The sequence below is a fragment of the Colobus angolensis genome, unplaced genomic scaffold (genome assembly GCF_000951035.1).
Source record: "Colobus angolensis palliatus isolate OR3802 unplaced genomic scaffold, Cang.pa_1.0 Scaffold88, whole genome shotgun sequence".
NCBI classification, from domain to species: domain Eukaryota; kingdom Metazoa; phylum Chordata; class Mammalia; order Primates; family Cercopithecidae; genus Colobus; species Colobus angolensis.
In genome coordinates this window covers 2,475,465-2,491,919 of record NW_012122709.1, presented here as the reverse complement: position 1 = coordinate 2,491,919, position 16,455 = coordinate 2,475,465, and positions in this window count along the sequence as shown.

The following is a 16,455-nucleotide window of genomic DNA, read 5'->3' as shown; positions in this document are numbered from 1 at the left end:
GCTTGAGGGAGGTGTATCCCAGGAGGACCTGCAGCAGAGTGCTCCTGGGGAGCAGATGAGCTGCCCTCTCACAGCTGGGGGATCCAGCTGTTCAGAGTAGTGCATACGCCAAGACCAAGGGATGTAGGAAACAGAATTCACCTTCCTAGGGAGGGATTTGCAGGTGTTAGACAAGGCATCTCAGAGAAGCAGGCCAGTCTACTGTACTGATGAGGACCTGGATGCTGAGCAGAACTTCCAGATGCACAAACTGAGCCATCAGCAGTGGGTAAGTGGGCAACTGATGAGGCTCAGAGCTTATCAGAGGGAGTAGTTCATTTTCTAGCCTTTGGAGTCACCAAGGGAAGTGTACCACTTGCAACTTTCCCTAAGACTCAGTTCTCTCCTTTCATTAAACTAGGGAACCTAATGTCTACCTTGGAATGTTGTTGTATAAACTGAATTATATAATGTAAATAATGTGCCTTGTGCTGGGCACATAGTAGGTCCTGAAATGTCTCTATTGCTGGGTGCAGTGGCACATGCCTGTAATTCTAGCACTTTGGAAGATGAGGTAGGAGGATTGCTTGAGCCTAGGAGTTCAAGACCAGCCTGGGCAACATAGGGAGACTCCATCTCTACAATACAAAATAAAAAAAAATGTTTCTGCTCATTCTGTATATATACCCACTGGAGTACCAAAATTCCGATTTTGATCAGTATTACTCCGAAAATGGGTGAACTGAGTCTGTGGTTAAAATATATCAGTAAATAGCAAGGGTTATATAGGCCTGGGGAAGGTAGGATAGGCAAGTAATATGGCTAGCTGGGCCCAGCATGATCACTATATCTATTGAAACCAAGCAAATGAAAATAAGTGAGCTAAAAGAGCAGTCAAAAGAGAGTAATAATACACGATAACACTAGTAACAAGCATTTTAGTGCTTACTAAGTGACATGTAGTGCTCTAAGCACTTTACTTTCTCCAGTAAATCTACAGGGTAAGTACTGTCATATCCCCATTTATAGATGTGACACTGAGATATTGGAAGGTTAGGTTATGCAGCTAGTAAGTAATACAGCTGACATTTAGAACAGCAAGAAAGCTCTGATGGTTTTGAATTTTGGACACTAGAAGAAAAGCCTGGAATAGACGTTTACAGCTTCTTTGGACTAGGCCAGACTTGCTGCATCAGAATCACCCAGAAGTCTTTTTAGAAATACCAGTTCTCAAGCCTAATCCCTGGAGGTTGTAACCTAGAAGGTTTTGGTGGTTTCAGAAGTCAGCTTTTAGAAGGTTGCCAAGGTGATTCTGAAAAGCAGCTGCATTCAGGAGCCCCTGAGCCACATGGCTTTCCAAGCTAGTGTCCAGGTCCCTGATTCAACAACCTCCTTTATTCCCAGTTTGTAATTTAGAAAAGCAGGCTATGAGCTTGAGATTGGCTGAGATTGAAATAATAATTTATTTTAGCGCTGGTTAGTTTCCAGATTTAGGGCCTGCAGACTGCATTCTAGTGCTTTCAGTGGAGGCAGTGCAGTAGTGCCTGAGGATCTCACAGGCAGCAGGGCCACTGGCTGACCACTGGATGGCATCCCTGGCCTTCCTTTTCTTGCGAGTTTCCTGCTTAGAATTCACAGCTCTTGTTAGAGTGCTCCTGTGGCCTCTTGCCAGTGTCTGTTCTTACAACAATGAAATACAATCAGTGGAGCCCACCAAGCCCCTTGACCAGGAGGGATGTGATTTCAGACCCAGGTAGGCCCTATGTGAATGTACAGAACAGGAACTTTTTAAGGTGAACGAAGGTTTTTCGTTTACAAAAATAGCCTCCCCCTGTCTCATTCTGGGATATGTTTATAGGTTATGCTTTTAGTGATGGAGAATGACAATGCAAAAGGGAAGTCCAGGAGAGGTGATCAAATAAAGATTTTCAGCAATGAAAATCTCTGAACTTATAATGTTCAAATCCTGTCTCCTATAGGAAAATAAAATTTGTTTATATCTGATTTTAGAAGCAATTGTGTTCAGTGAATAATGTTATTTATTTGTTTTTTATTTACTGCCCTCTAGTGGAAACACATTGGAAATTTAATTTACTTAAGATTTTGAAGATAGAGTAGGGCAGAATCCAGTAGGGGTATCTCTAAGACTTCTGGCAAGTTAAATGAGTTTCTCATTAAAAAGGTATTTTGAGACCTGGTCAATTGCTTTTCTCAGACAAACATTAAGCAGAATCTATCATTTAGTTTAAATTTTTTGCACCATTTGTATGATCATAGGTCATAAAAAAGCTTGACCATAGAAAGATTGGACATTGAAATGTGCTTTTTGGAAGCATGTATTCATGCTGTCCAGGCTTTTTCATTTTGTTTAAAAATGTACTTAGTGAATATGCAGGGGCTTTTTAAATTATGTTGTATTTCTGACCTTTGCTTTTCCCCCTTACTCTTCTCATATTTTATTAAACGTTTAGCTTTCTTACAAAGTCCAAAATACTCTTTCCCGGGCAGCTTTGCTTTACTGGAAGATACTATGCTCCTGCTGGTCTTTCTTTGAGTTTGTCATGCTGACAGGCTGTAATTCTTATTAGAGTCTTGTTAATGCACTAGAAGGAAGGCCAAACCTGATTCCTGGAATTGAACCTCAGTCTCACCATGGAGATACTTGGCTACATTCTGGATTCAGAGGAAATCTCAGCTCTCAGGACTGCTCCATGTATTGGTGGGAACAGAGAGCTGGACAACTCCCAGGTCTGCTGTCCATGCAACATTTTATAGTCTGCAGTTTCTTTAGTTGATGTTTTCAATTCCAGAATAGCAACAGAGAGAGCTCCTAGCAACTAAGGGGAAATATTTAATCACTCACCTTTTCTCTTCCTTCAAAAATATTACATTTTCTTGCTTTACCTTTTCTCTCTCTTTCTCTTGCTGGGAAGTTTACTTACTGCATTAGACTGTACACACATGCATACTATAAAAACTAATCTTATTTACTATCCCCTTAAAAATGTAATCAGCAACCCCTTTACAATACCCAACACAATCAAATCACAATACAAACCATCCTATAGAGATCCTAGAGGATATAGTGTCATTGGTTGTGTGTCTACTTCCTGCCGTGTATTATTTTAAGCTCCTTGAAGCTGAACACAGTCTCATTTCCACCTTTGTGAAGGTACTAGCTTACCTCGTGTAACATCTAGATGTGGTCACTGTAGACATTTCTAGATTAGTGAATATGCAGGGGCTTTTAAATTATGTTGTATTTCTGACCTTTGCTTTTCCCCCTTACTCTTCTCATATTTTATTAAATTTTTAGCTTTCTCACAAAGTCCAAAATACTCTTTTCCCCCTTACTCTTCTCATATTTTATTAAATTTTTAGCTTTCTCACAAAGTCCAAAATACTCATATTTGCTTTACTGGAAGGTAATATGCTCGTGCTGGTCTTTCTTTGAGTTTGCCATGCTGACAGGCCATAGTGCTTACTAGAGTTTTGTTAATGCACTAGAAGGAAGATGAAACCTGATTCTGTCAGATAGCTTTAGAAAAGCCACAACATTTTTTTCTTATTGTAATGGGTATCATTCAAACATATTTGAAGTCGCAGAAACTTTGATACCAATTAAATAGAATGCTTGTTGAGGTTCTTGTGCCATGTAAGGTGTAACAGAGGAGACCTGTATAAGATAATTAACAAGAATTATTGAGTACTTGCTGTGAGCCAGACATTGTTCTTATTTAGTTCTCACCATCATCCTTTGAGGCGAGGATATTGAAAGAAGTTTTACCTCTATTGTGGTTCACGAAAGACATGTAATACAGAAAAGCAAGACTATCTTGCACAAGGAAGGACAATGAACCTCTCGGTTAGATGCCCATGGGGTGCCAGACTGTGGCCCTCCAATCTGCAGGTCTTGACATTTTGAACAAGGAATACCTGAGAGTAGATCTAAAGGTGACTCACAATAGCCATGTTTGGGTACAGTTTTATGTACATCTACACACAATGAATGTCAAGTAATGATTATCTGTTTCACTTTGGCTCGCCTGTCACCTTCCTTAAAACAAACTATGGGAAGCAGTGGTGCAGTGAGTCTGAAATCAGATCTGGAGGGAGTTTGATGATGCAGAAATGTTAGGGACACTTTGAGTTCCTTCATTCAGCAGGAAGTGAGTCTTACCAACTCTGTCTCTCTCAGACAGTGCTCGAATGAGAACTACAAATGTTTGTTCCTGCTACTCTTCTTTTAATTTCTGTCATACTTACAAGCCTCCTGCTGTTCGCATGATCTTTCTTCAATTGTGGTTTAATGGAATTGCTTAGTTTTGTGCTTAACTAAATTAGAATCTCATTTTGACCTCACCTCACCTCCTTCTGATTCTCTCCAATCACTTAAGTTGAATTTTTGAATGTTCCCTGATTCATTGTCAGACATTTAGGCAATCTTTATATCTGTTCCCTGGATGACTGATCATAATCCTGATATGGGGATTTTACCATTATTTTTAAACTATCATTGGAAAACTGTATTTTTAAATTCTTAGGACGCAACTTGTGGTATATGCCATGTACAAACAATAGGACTGTTATGCTATGCTATCTACTTTCTCATGTTCTTATCAAAAGATAATGACTCCTTTAAAAAAGAACAGGCTGTAGTCAGAGCAGGTTAATACTGCTATGTTCCAGAAACCTGGCAGAATCATTAATAAGGAAACCAGTTGTGTGTAGCTTTAAATTAATCAGCAAGCATCTAGCAGCTAGTAACCTAAGGGGAGGGGAAATCTTTTTCCTTGGAAAGAGAAAATATACTCCCTTCTCATTGAGAAAACACACACAAGCACACATGTGTGTGTGTGCACACACACATTTATGGAGAAACAGACATATGGTGGGACCATAATCTTTTCTCCTTCGTGGTTTCTGTCTCACTATATGAAAGAAAAAATTTAATTCCTTAAAAGATGCACTGCACCCCCAGGAGAATGATTTCCTGAGGGATGGAGCAATCATGCTGGCTTATATTCACCATTGTGAAGAGAGTTATTTGGATGTCAACTCCAGTAGCAGAGGGAGCCACATTCAAGGTTCCACATCAATTTAGGTAAGAACAGAAGTGCAGAAATAGGGAAGAGAAAGCATGGAATAGGCTGCAGGAAAATTAGAGCTCTCCTATCACCAACACCATTGGCAAGGCCCTTTCTTGGAGTCTGGACCGATGATAGCTGAGATGAATTCTAACCCAGGAATTTTGTCTGTCTCTTTAATAGAGGCATATAAAAACCAAGGGCGATGAACAAATGGGAGTTTGACACTTGACAAAGTTGTTTAAGGCTGTAAATGTTTGAGTAAATTTCATAAGAGCTAAAAGAGATTTAAAGTAAATTGGAAAGCTGTTTATTTTGAAGTAAGCTATCACTGCTTGAGAATTGAGGCACCCAGTTTACCTCTTTACATTGTGATATATTATTTAACCATGCCACTGCTTGATATTAATGCTTAATTGTTAATATACTCCTGTTTTTGTTTTGAAGGCATAATTTAGTTGAAACATGTGTGGATATCTCTTTGGCATTAGTAATTTGATACTTATGGGAAAATGTTTTACATGAATCAGAAGGCCATCACACAGCGGATAAAACATTGAACCATGTGCCAAGAGCCTGCATTCCAAAACCACCTCTACCCTTTACAAGAAAGTTTACTTTGGACAAATCTTCCTCCTTGAGCCTCAGTTTATCATAAGTAAACCTAGTATAAGGAAAAAACCCTGCCCTATCTGAGTCATAAGGTGATTTTAATTATCAAATACAGTTAAATCAATTTAGAAGTGTTAGGGAAGTTAGAAATTACCATAAAAATTTAGTTTTTGTATTTCAAGAAAAACTTTTTTTTTAAGTGAATTCATAGCTCTGTTATCACTTCTGTGGTCTTGGAGAAGCTACTTCCATTCTAAGGACCTTAGTTCTTCCATCCATTAAATAAAAAGACAGGACATGGCAGCCATTTGGTGAGCTCTGGCCATGAAGCAGGAGCCTTGCTAGATGTGATATTTACACTGTGCTCCATTGCACCCTAGTTCAGCGCTACCTGGAGAAAGATGTTGGTACCCAGTGTTCACTAGAATAGTTCCACCTTTATCTGATTTAATTGTTCTTCTAAATAAGCTTTTCTTTACTGAAATTCTTCTCCAGCTAGGCAGAAAAATAATGTTTAGAAACCATTGCATTAGATAATCTATTATTTTATTTCACAAGTCCACAATTGTGTGTCTATTATCTTTTTGCCATTGTTGTTAATATTACAGCACAGGCATCACCCCCACTGGTGGTAGCACATCTGAAGAGTAGTCATAGAACTTGAAGGAAAATGTCAGATCTCGGAAAACTGGCTTGTTTTGCAAACCTAAATGAGCAGAATGGTAGAAAACATCCCAAGCCTTGATTTAGGTCTGTTGTGCTAATCGTGGACCACTATTTGAGTGAGAAGGTGTATATATTAGCATGCCCTGACTACCCTGGGTCTGCTGGTGACATGATCACATTAAAGGAAATAATATTTTCATTAAGGTACAAGCTCCTTCCTTCCTCAGGTGTCAGTGACACATTCTCTAACACTTGCTCCTTTCACTGACTCTGTGTGATGCCAATGTCCTGATGCTCCCCCTTTTTAAACTAGCAAGACATCTGATCTCTTTTGAAGATATTGACTTACTGGCCAGGCACGGTGGCTCACACCTGTAATCTCAGCACTCTAGGAGGCCAAAGCGGGTGGGTCACTTGAGGTCAGGAGTTCGAGACCAGCCTGACCAACATAGTGAAACCCCATCTCTCCTAGAAGTACAAAAATTAGCCAGACGTGGTGGTGGGCACCTGTAATCCCACCTGAGGTATGAGAAGCGCTTGAGCCTGGGAGGTGGAGATTGCAGTGAGCCAAGTTCACACCACTGCACTCCAGCCTGGGCAACAGAGCCAGAGCCAGACTCAGATTCTCTCTCTCAAAAAAAAAAAAAAAAAGTAAAAAGAAAAAGAAAAGGAAAAAAAAAGATACTGACTTATGTTTGTACAATTATAAAACAGAAAAGCTAATTGTGAATAAAACATTCCACAAATAAATGACAAGTTGTTGGATAGAGCGTGGTGGTAAAAGTAGGTAGAAATGTGACAAAAGGAATATTTACATTAGGTCTTATGTGATATGTGATTAATCTCATACCAATTTTCTAAACTAAAAAACGTGTGAGATAAGAGCCTCAGGTTTTTAGGGCCATACATAAACAAAAGCTCACTGTATGTCTCTCTCTCTGTCTCTGTACCTATATATATATATATATATATATATATACACACACACACATCTAGGTTCATATATTAATATCTGTAGATACTGATCTATCTAGATATCTCTATATGGAGTAGGTCTATATATCTAGATAGATTTATCTATATGAACTATCTCTCTCTGTCTCTCTACATATATATGTATATTCATAGTATATATATATTCATTATATATATATATCTCCATACTATATATCCCTGTTTATAGAGAGGCAGATAGAAATGTAGATAGATATAGCTTGGGTTTAAATAATGCAAGGTTGTTGGGAATTGAAATATATCTACCTATATAAATAAAAGGTAAAAGAGTATAAGCTTAAAGAGTAAAACTGAACATATTACTACTCATTTTGGCCATGTATCCTCAAACCATCAGCACCATTTCAGGTAGCATTAACTTTTTCAGGTTAATTTCAGATTAATTAAAAGATTCTTCAGATGCTTACAGAATCCTCCAAGAGATGTTCAACTTTCAGACAGAGTTCCCTTTTTCCCCTTTAAGGGGGAATTTGCCTACATGTGATGTTCTTTGTGGCTTTTTTCTACAGATTATTCTCCATCATGTTTACTGCTTCTGGTTCTCTAATTTCACAGTTTTCCTCAGGCTGTTGTAGACAAAAATGACAAGCCTGACACTAATCTTATCAGTAATGGTTTAGATATTGTGTTAATCTGAACCACAAAGAACATAAATACTCTAAACATTTAAACTACATTCGATTTTTTAAAATATTACTATTCCATATAGTATAGCCCTGCCATACTATATTGAAGGTCTTTAATACAGTTTTAATGCAAAAAAGACATTAAACACAAGTTAAAATAATGGCAAAACAGGTATTGCAATTTTCTGGTTTATTACGTCCTAATCACTCTTCTTCAGTCCAGTATAACCTATGAGGTTGACATGGCAGTTATTTAAAATTACTTCTTAGTGGCTCTTGTCCTAGACTTGCAATATCTATTAAAAATCTTAATGAGGGGATTAAAAACCTTTTTGGCAAAGATAAATAATACAGACTCTTTTATTAAAATGGATAAACTGAAATGAAATTTGAAGCTGGGATAACAGCAGTGAGTAGGCTAGTGATTTAGTTCCTCTAAGAGATAAGCTTCCACTATTTCATCATAGAGTCTAGAAATTTGGCCCTAGACTATTTTTTTAAAAATGGGCCAATTTCATTGCATGGAGGGTTATTGACATATGTATCCCTTTAAGAAAATAACATCTCCTGTGTGCTTTATGATGAGGTTTCACATTAAAATCTTGTTTCTTATATTGCTAAGGTTTTGAGACTTAATGTACTTGCAGTGCATATTTAAAAAGGTAATTAATGCTCAATAATTTTTATTTTCTTGTTGATTTTATATTTTCATGCATAGCATGAAAAACAAGGCAGATGCAAAAAACGCTCTGAATGGAACCAGTCTGAATCAATGTGTGTGTGTAAATACATATACAGTATACCCATATAAATAGTTTAATAAAAATAGAATGATATTTTATGTGTTGTTTTTAACTTTATTTTTATCAGTATTTTATAGACTCTTCACATGCCAATAAAAAGAATACCACATCATTTCTGCATTTTACATATTAGATATCCAATACATATTTTTAAAATAAATTTATCGTGGTAGGATATATATTCAGTGGCCTGCATGATTTGACATTGTTATATTTTAAAAGAAAAATGGGAGTGTGTGTAGAATATGTTACCTCCAATATTCTAGAATACAGGTGTTAAAAACGGACATATGTATGTTATATATATATATGTGTGTGTATATATATAATCACTGATATAAATAAAAACTGGTATCTATCTACCTACTACCTACCTTCCAAAATAGTCATTAGTATGGAAGAATGCTGAAGGATGCTTCAAAAATTTAGAAGGATTGCGTGCAATTATATAATATATATATATAAAGTTTTTATTAATCTCAATGATACATTTAGATTTTTAAAAATCTGATATATAATATGATATAATATATATCAGGTATATATTTTATGATTTTTATGACATGATTCATATAAAATGATAATATATTTATAACTCACATAAAATGATTTATATGATGCATATAAAATGACAATACATTTATAAATCACATAAAATGATTTATATAATTCATATAAAATCCTTCCAAACCTTTGTAGCATCCTTCAGCATTCTTCCGTACTAGTGACTATTTTAGAATATATTCTCTTCTACACATCTGGTGGTTAGGTACTTTGGGGACTATCCGAAGATCCAAAATAGATTTCTTGTGGTCTTTGTGGCAATTAGGTAATCAATAAAGCAGGTTGCATGTGCATACCATCTTATTCTCAGCACTGATTAAGTATAGAAGAGGATATAGAAGATAAAAGACATGATGAGGACTCTTTTGGGTGATCTGTTTATGATAATCAATGTTACCCATTCTTCAGGGCTTCGCTCAGTCATATGTATTGATACCACTAATCCTATTTTTTCTTTGAAGACTTCAAACCAGCAATTCTTCCCTCCTCTCCATGACTCCATGATTTGACTTCTGCCTTATCATCCTCACACAACTTGTGTTTCAACTACATGAATCTATGTACAGTTTTCTAAAACACAACGTTTTCTGTAATAATTTTTTTCCCTGGTTTTAATGACTTTCTAACTCTCCTCTCTTTCTGGTAAGCTCTTAATTATGCTTCAAAGGTCAGCTCAAATATCATCTCCTTTGGAAAGCCTTCTCAGGACCTCTCTTAGTAAAATTAATCATTTCTTCCTCTTTCCATATAACATAGTATAAGCCTCCTTTTTTTTTTATTAACACTTATCGCAGTGCTGTGATTATTATTTGTTAGTGTTTGTCTCCTCACGTAGAATTCATCTTTCCATTTGTAGCAGTGAGTATTGTTTCTGAAAAATAGGAAATACTAATACAACCAACATATGACCAGGCCTCCATGGAAAATCTTTGCTCTTGAAGTCAAGCTCTGCATTCATGAAATCTTCAGAAAACATATTTAACTTCAGAAAGCATTAGCAGTAATATAAATTTTATAAACGATTTTGGGGAGAAAAGAGGATTAAGACTTTATATCAAATGCCAAATCACTAACAACTTGATTAAAAACCTTTAGCTTTTTTCTCCCTATTTCTTTCTGTCAAGTTTCTCTTCTGCATCCTCCAAGGCGAGGGGCACATCAGAATCTGTGTGTGTATAATGGTGTTAGTGTTGGGGGCTGGTGCATGCAAGTTGTATGTCAAACGGATGCAGATTTAAAAAGAGTAAATGGTAAGTATCAAATCTGGTAATTATGCACAAGAACACGAGACCCTCTATGACCTAATTTCTCCAACTCTCCAGCCCCATCTTTTGCAATTCCCTTCTTTGCCTATTCTGTTTGTAGTTTATGGTTCATAACAGGATAGTTCGTGACAGAATGTCCTCACTCATGCACTTTCCTTTTTTTTTTTTTCTGAGATGGAGTCTCACTCTCACCCAGGCTGGAGTGCAGTGGTGCGATCTCGGCTCACTGCAAACTCCACCTCCCAGTTTCTTGCCATTCTCCTGCCTCAGCCACCCGAGTAGCTGGGACTACAAGCACCCTCCACCATGCCCAGCTAATTTTTTTTTTTTTTTTTTTTTTTTGTATTTTTAGTAGAGTCAGGGTTTCACCGTCTTAGCCAGGATGGTCTTGATCTGCTGACCTCGTGATCTGCCTGCCTCGGCCTCCCAAAGTGCTGGGATTACAGGTGTGAACCACCGTCCCGGCCGCACTTTCCTTTTTCAGTAGTGCAGTGTTTCACATCTTTGCCTGGATAATCTCAATTCACTCCTCAAATTCTCTAAGAATCTTTACCTAAAAATGTTGCAAGTCCTCCTTCTCTGTACTCTAGCGGGAGAAACTGTTCTACAGAAAAGGAGTAGCACATGAACAAGAAATCAGCACGACAAAGAGTATGTTGTGTGCCACAAATCAGAAAGAAAATTTGCTGAAAAAGGAGGTGTAAATATGGATGTACTCTGTTTCATACTCCTGTTAGTCTACGAGCTTCTCAAAGGTGGACAGTAAATTATGGGATTTTGCCTGACATATAATAAGCGATTAATAAGTGTGTTGAAATAGGCTATATTCTATCCCAAGTAGAATGTAGGCTTTTTCAAAGAGCATGGTTTCCATGTCTTTTAGCACATGCTGTACTGACCACAGGTTCATTATTTCACAATTTCATTTTACAATTTCTCATTGTTTTGCTACCAAAAATTACAAACCATACTTCTAGAGATAAATCTGTAAATTGAATTTCCATAATGCAAAACTTATTGGAATAGTTCACAAGAAAGTTAATTGTGATGGGTCAATTCAAAATGTGTAGCTTGTTAAAGACAATCTTTGCCCTTAGTCTGACCAACTCAAAATTGTTAGTCAGACTAAATTAACTTTGTCTTGATCTATTTTGGGATGATTATGCGGAGATCTGGCAGAGATTGGGATATTCAATTTGATGCAATTAGAAAGAAATTTTTATTTATTCTTATTTTTATTTTATTATTTTTTTGAGACAGTGTCTCGCTCTGTCACTCAGGCTGGAGTGTAGTGGCATGATCATAGCTCACTGCAGCCTCAACCTCCTGGGCTCAAATGACCCTCTGGCCTCAGCCTCTGAAGTAGCTGAGACTACAAGCATGTTCCACCATGCCTGACTAAATTGTTCATTTTTAAACAATAGGAAAGCTGTTTATTCTGTTTGGCTGCAGTGAAATCCTTTAGTCACTTTGATACTCTGTTGTATTATGTATGAAAATGGAGAATGTACAACTATAACTATATGAACCATATGACTCACTTAGGCTCCATTTAATTTGATACAGCCACCATGATTATCTACACTATTGGTTGGTAAACTACATCTAGTGAGATATTTTGGGCTACCACCTGTTTTTTCAAAGAGAGTTTTATGAACACTGCCAACCTCATTCTTTACATATTGTCTGTGGCTTCTTTCTTTTTTCCAACTTATTTTAAGCTCAGGGTTACATGTGCAGGATGTGCAGAGATTTGTTATATAGGTAAATGTGCCATGGTGGTTTACTGCACAGATCATCCTATCACATAAGGATTAAGCCAAGCATACATTAGCTGTTCTTCCTGATACTCTCCTTCCTCCCACCCATCACTTTCCAACAGGCCCCAGTATGTGTTGTTCCCCATCATGTGTCCGCGTGTTTTCATCATTCGGCTCCCATTTATAAGCGAGAACACATGATATTTGGTTTTCTGTTCCTGCTGAGAACAGTGGCTTCCAACTCCATCCATGTCCCTGCAAAGGACATGATCTTGTTCCTTTTTATGGCTGCAAAGTATTCCATCCATGTTATCTATTTACCACATTTTCTTTGTCCAGTCTATCATTGATAGACATTTAGGTTGATTCCATATCTTTGCTATCGTGCATAGTGCTACAGTGAACATACATGTGCCTGTGTCTTTATAATAGAGTGATTTATATTCCTTTGGGTATATATCTAGTAATGGGATTGCTGGGTCAAACGGTATTCCTGCCTCTAGGTCTTTGAGGAATCGCTACACTGTTTTCCATAATGGTTGAACTGATTTACACTTCTACAAACAGTATAAAATCACTTTGTCTTCTCTGCAACCTCACTAGCATCTTTTTTTTTCTTTTTAAAAGAAACCATTGTGAACGGGCGTGAGATAGTATCTCATTGTGGTTTTGGTTTCCATTTATTTATTTATTTTTTTTTTTGAGATGGAGTCTCACTCTGTTACCCAGGCTGGCGTGCAGTGGTGTGATCTTGGCTCACTGCAGGCTCCGCCTCCTGGGTTCATGCCATTCTCCTACCTCAAACTCCCAAGTAGCTGGGACTAGAGGCACCCACCACCATGCCTGGCTAATTTTTTTGTATTTTTAGTAGAGACAGGGTTTCACCATGTTAGCCAGGATGGTCTTGATCTCCTGACCTCGTGATCTGCCCACCTCGGCCTCCCAAAGTGCTGGGATTACAGGCGTGAGCCACCGTGCCTGGCCTGCATTTTTCTAATGATCAGTGATGTTGAGCTTTTATTCATACTTTTGTTGGCCACATGTGTGTCTTCTTATGAGAAGTGTCTGTTCATGTCCTTTGCCCACGTTGTAATGGGGCTGTTTTTATTTTCTTGTATATTTGTTTACGTTTCTTGTAGATGCTGAATCTTAGATCTTTGTCATATAAATAGTTTGCAAAAATTTTCTTTCATTCTGTAGGTTGCCTGTTCACTCTGATGATAGTTTCTTTTGCTGTACAGAAAATCTTTAGTTTATTTAGATCCCATTTGTTAATTTTTGCTTTTGCTGCAATTGCTTTTGCAATTATATTGTTATACTTTAAGTCCTGGGATACATGTGCAGAATGTGCAAGTTTGTTACACAGGTAAACATGTGCCATGGTGGTTTGCAGCACCTATCAACCCATCATCTACATTAGGTATTTCTCCTAATGCTATCCCTCCCTTAGCCCCCCATACCCCAACAGACCCCAGTGTGTGATGTTCTCCTCCCTGTGTGCATGTGTTCTCATTATTCAACTCCCACTTATGAGTGAGAACAGGCAGTCTTTGGTTTTCTGTTCCTGTGTTAGTTTGCTGAGAATTGTGGTTTCCAACTTCATCCATGTCCCTGCAAAGGACATGAACTCATCCTTTTTTATGGCTGCATAATATTCCACGGTGTATATGTGCCACATTTTCTTTATCCAGTCTATCACTGATGGACATTTAGGTTGGTTGCAAGTCTTTGCTATTGTGAATAGTGTTGCAATAAACATATGTGTGCATGCATCTTTATAGTAGAATGATTTATAATCCTTTGGGTATATACCCAGTAATGGAATTGCTGGGTCAAATGGTATTTCTGGTTCTAGATCCTTGATGAATCACCACACTGTTTTCCACAATGGGTTGAACTCGTTTACATTCCCACCAACAGTGTAAAAGCGTTCCTATTTCTCCACATCTTCTCCAGCTCCTGTTGTTTCCTGACTTTTTAATGATCGCCATTCTAACTGGTGTGAGACGGTATCTCATTGTGGTTTTGGTTTCCATTTCTCTAGTGGCCAAATAGACATATACAGAATCTTCACCCCAAATCAACAAAATATACATTCTTCTCAGCACCAGATTGCACTTACTCTAAAATCAATCACATGATTTTAGGTAAAATATTCCTCAGCAAATGCAAAAGAACAGATATCATAACAGTTTCTCAGACCACATTGCAATCAAATTAGAACCCAGGATTAGAACTCAGGATTAAGAAACTTACTCAAAACCACACAGCTACATGGAAATTGAACAACTTCCTCCTGAATAACTACTGGGTAGATAATGAAATTAAGGCAGAAATAAATAAGTTCGTTGAAACCAATGAGAACAAAGACACAACATACCAGAATCTCGGGGACACAGCTAAAGCAGTGTTTAAAGGAAAATTTATAGCACTAAATGTCCACAGAAGAAAGCAGGAAAGATCTAAATTTGATACCCTAACATCACAATTAAAAGAACTAGAGAAGCAAGAGCAAACAAATTCAAAAGCTAGCAGAAGACAAGAAATAACTAAGATCAGGGCAGAACAGAAGGAGATAGAGACACGGAAAACCCTTAAAAAAAATCAGTGAATCCAGGAGCTGCTTTGTTGTTGTTGTTGTTGTTGTTTTCTTGGTTTTCCATTTACCAGCCAGTTTTATTTACTCACAAAAAGAAATCCAAAGCCTGGTGCAGCAGCTCTGAGCTCAGACCTGACCTGCCCTCTTTTGTGGGCCTGTACTTGGCATGTCCTTCATTCACCACAGCACTTTAATCCCCACAACAGCCCTGTGAAGTAGGAATTACCACCTTCCCCCAACTCATGTTACAGATGGGGAAACCGAGGCGCACATTAAACAGAGTGCACATCACATGGGGAGTTCAGGGTTAACCTGGAGTATGAACACACGTGACTCTTGGTTCTCACCATGGCCCAGTCAGTGGCCCACTTGGCCTCTTCCCCTGCCTTTGGTGGCCCCATCAGCAGCAGCATAAGAATCTAAAGAGAATTTTAGACCAATATCCCTGATGACCATTGAAGCAAAAATCCTCAATAAAATACTGGCAAACCGAATCTAGGAGCACATCAAAAACCTTATCCACCACGATCAAGTTGGCTTCATCCCTGGGATGCAAAGCTGGTCCAACATACACAAATCAATGAATGTAATCCAGCATATAAACAGAACCAAAGACAAAAACCCACATGATTATCTCAATACAGACAGAAAAGGCCTTTGACAAAATTCAACAGCCCTTCATGCTAAACACTCTCAATAAATTAAGTATTATGGGATGTATCTCAAAATAATAAGAGCTATTTATGACAAACCCACAGCCAATATCATACGGAATGGGCAAAAACTGGAAGCATTCCCTTTGAAAACTGGCACAAGACAGGAATGTCCTGTCTTACCACCCCTATTCAACATAGTGTTGGAAGTTCTGGCCAGGGCAATCAGGCAGGAGAAAGAAATAAAGGGTATTCAATTAGTAAAACAGGAAGTCAAATTGTCCCTGTTTACAGATGACATGATTGTATATTTAGAAAACCCCATCATCTCAGTCCAAAATCTCCTTCAGCTGATAAGCAACTTCAGCAAAGACTCAGGATACAAAATCAATGTGCAAAAATCACAAGCATTCTTATACACCAGTAACAGACAAACAGAGAGTTAAATCATGAGTGAACTCCCAGTCACAACTGCTTCAAAGAGAATAAAATACCTAGGAATCCAACTTACAAGGAATGTGAAGGACCTCTTCAAGGAGAACTACACACCACTGCTCAATGAAATAAAAGAGAACACAAACAAATGGAAGAACATTCCATGCTCATGGACAGGAAGAATCGATGTTGTGAAAATGGCCTTACTGCCCAAGGTAATTTATAGATTTCATGCCATCCCCATCAAGCTACCAACGACTTTCTTCACAGAAATTGGAAAAAAACTACTTGAAAGTTCATATGGAACCAAAAAAGAGCCTGCATTGCCAAGACAATCCTAAGCCAAAAGAACAAAGTTGGAGGTATCACGCTACCTGACTTCAAACTATACT